This window comes from Quercus robur, chromosome 5 (assembly GCF_932294415.1).
Source record: "Quercus robur chromosome 5, dhQueRobu3.1, whole genome shotgun sequence".
Classification (NCBI taxonomy): Eukaryota; Viridiplantae; Streptophyta; class Magnoliopsida; order Fagales; family Fagaceae; genus Quercus; species Quercus robur.
In genome coordinates, this window is record NC_065538.1 from 50,107,234 (window position 1) to 50,110,550 (window position 3,317).

A 3,317-nucleotide genomic window follows, 5' to 3' on the forward strand; every position below is an offset into this window, starting at 1 on the left:
TTCGTCAGTTTCACCCTGAACATACTCATGGGGTGAGATTCTTGCAGCCATCGTCTCTTTCCTTGGGAGTTACACTTCGATTGATGGGGTAGTTGAGGGTACATGCAGCGTGTTCTGAGTGGCGCTGAGGTCATCTTTGGGGTAGTTCCGTCATCTTATGTGTTATTACTTACGCCACATATTGAACATGTCCTGAAGCTTTGATTTTCCATAGGGAAGCATGCTGGCTAGTGGTTTTGCACCTAAATGCTATAGCTAGTGGTTAATGAATCATTGGCACACACATGACCTTTACAACTTAGTAGACAGCATGCAAAGCTCCACTTATCTTTCCTTTTACATGCACATATGGTTATCTCAACACGTACGCATGCTTGAATGTTGATATTGAATGAATAGCTTGCTTGTGGTTTTGTATTTGCAAAGTTAAAGGAGGAGTTATGCTGTCCTTGAAGCTCCAAAAGTAGTCGGCTTTTGTTAATCTCTGCATTCTCTTAAGGTGAACACTCTATAGATAAGCATCGAATTTCTTGTTCATTTGCTTCTACGTTGTTCCACTATTGTGGGCTTTGTGGCCTTGTCAATCGTCCACTTGGGGTTGTGGACTAATTGAGGTGACTAAATTTTGGTGTCTCGTCACCTTTTTGGTCATCTACTTGGAGGCGACTTAGTATGGTGACCATCCATCCATAGGCGACTGTGGTCATACGTCCACCGATAAGTGACCGTCTACCCATAGGGGGCTTTTGGTTATACATCCACCTGTAGGTGATTTAGTGTAGTAACTGTCTACTTGTAAGCGAGTTTGGTCATGCGTCTACCCATTGGTGACTTAGTGTAGTGACCGTCCACCCGTAGGTGACTTTGTTCATGCGTCTACCCGTAGGTTATTCAGTGTAGTGACCGTCCACCCGTAAGCGATTTTGGCCATGCGTCTACCCGTAGGTGACTTAGTATAGTGACCGTCCACCCATAGGCAACTTTGGTCATGCGTCTACCCGTAGGTGACTTTCAATTTGAGAAGTGAAGGCCACCTTGAGAAGTGGGGTTCTCCTTGAAAGGTGATTCTCACCTTGGGAGGTGATATTTTGAGTTGATGCGTTGTACAAATGTTCCTCATTTGTTGCCCCCTTCCATGTTTACCTTTGCTACTTGAGTTGATCGTTCACCATCTCAGAGACATTATAGAAAGGTAGATGGTATTGGTCGTTCGCTTTTTCTACCCAATGTATCACAAGTGGAGAAAATGCTTCTATTCAAATGGTAAGCTCATAGGAAAATAAGTTAAGTCTTAAATAAGCAAGTAACAGCAAACTGTGAGCACAAGTGGTACTCCCTTTAGTGCTCAATGTTCCAAGGGTGAGGTAGCTTTTTCCCGTCAAGTGTCCCTTGGTGGTAAGTACCTCTCCTGAAGCAGTCAACGACCTTATAAGGTCCTTCCTAGTTTGGACTAGCTTTCCATGTGTCGAGTCCCTGGTGGCGAGTGTTACCCTTCTTAAAACTAGCTCACCTATGTTTAAGTGTCTTGGCTTTTCCCGTTTATTGTAATGCCTAGCCATGAGGTTTTGATATGAAGCTAGCCTTTGTTCAATACCTATTCTTACTTCGTCCAGTAAGTCAAGATCGAGACACAACTCTTTGTCATTCTTCTCTTCATTTTAGTGATCCGCTTTGAAGCTTGTAAGTCCTACCTTTTTCAGTATCACTGCTTTGGTTCCAAATGCTAGTATGAATGGAGTTTCACCTACAGGGCTTCGTGTTGTCGTTTAATATGCCCATAAGACAGTCGAAAGCTCATCTGTTTGAATGGAGTTTTTTGTGTTGCTTAGGAATAAGTCTTTTTACTCGTCAACTTTGCTAGTCGTCACCTTTTAGTGGTGCTTAGGAGTACGTCTTTTTACTCTTCAACTTTGTTGGTCGTCACCTTTTAGTGGTGCCTAGGAGCAAGTCTTCATACTTGTCAGCTTTGCTGATCATCACCTTTTAAGGGTGCTTAGGAGTAAGTCCTCTTAAACTTCAGTTTTGCTAGTCATCACCTTTTAGTGGTGTTTAGGAGTAAGTCTTTTTACTCTTCAGCTTTGTTGGTTGTCACCTTTTGGTGGTACTTGGGAGGAAGTCTTTTTACTCTTCAGCTTTGTTAGTCGTCACCTCACCATGGTGCTTAGGAGCAAGTCTTTATACTTTTTAGCTTTGTTGGTCGTCACCTTTTAGTGGTGCTTAGGAGTAAGTATTTTTACTCTTCAGTCTCTTCAACTTTTGCTGGTTGTCACCTTTTGGTGATACTTAGGAGGAAGTCTTTTTACTCTTCAGCTTTGTTGGTCGTCACCTCACAGTGGTGCTTAGGAGCAAGTCTTTATACTCTTCAGCTTTGTTGGTCGTCACCTTTTAATGGTCTGTCCAGCCGTAGGCAACTTAATATTTAGACCGTCTACCCATATGTGACTTTGGTCGTCTTTGATAAGTGTAAGTATATGGTCGATAGGAGCATTTAGTGGGGTCAAGCGAACTGGTTAGTTGTTAGAATGTCTAAGCCTCTTGCCTTCTCTTTGGCCAATCGTTCGTCGTCCTACAGTATTGTAGTCGTCAGTCTTTTCTTCTATTTGCTCTTCCCTTCTGTAATATTTCAAAGGGATGGATAGTGATTATGACCACTTCTACGTTGATCATGTGGTAAGACTTGATGTTCTTGCAGCTGTTTAGTTTGCACTTCCAACACTTGGTTTTGTAGCATAAGGGCTTTATTTTGTTGAGTAAGTTGCTCAATCACAATCGAGAGTGTTTCTAGTTGCCATTCTACAGCAGTGGGGGGATTTCCAGTTTCTTGGTTGACTGATGCCATCGATCGAGTTTGGACGGTACGACCTTTTGTCTCAGGGATAAAGCAATGATTGATTACTCGTATTTTCCACAGACGGCGCCAACTGATGATGCCAAAAAATACCAGTGAGCCACACGTTTCTCACGTGCTCCTGACAAGAACCTGCACAACGCAAAAGCTGAAGACCTTAAGAGGAGTACCGGTGTGGTACCGACCAAATACCCTCCGACGGTCAAGTTAGAGAAATCTCTTGTTCACAACTCTAGAGTACCAGAGCTGGGGGAAAATTGTGCGTATCTTGGTTAGTGAGGGTATTGGGGTTTTTATAGTAGTAGAGGGTTGATATCTTTTTCTTACTGTGGAAGTCTTTTCCTTATAGGAGTCTCTTTAGGCGTATTTGGCGGAATCCTTTTCTTATAGGAATCCCTTTGAGTAGCACCAAACGTGGAGGGCAAGACTTTTCCTTATATATGCAAGCGTGGGCAGCAAGCAAACTGCT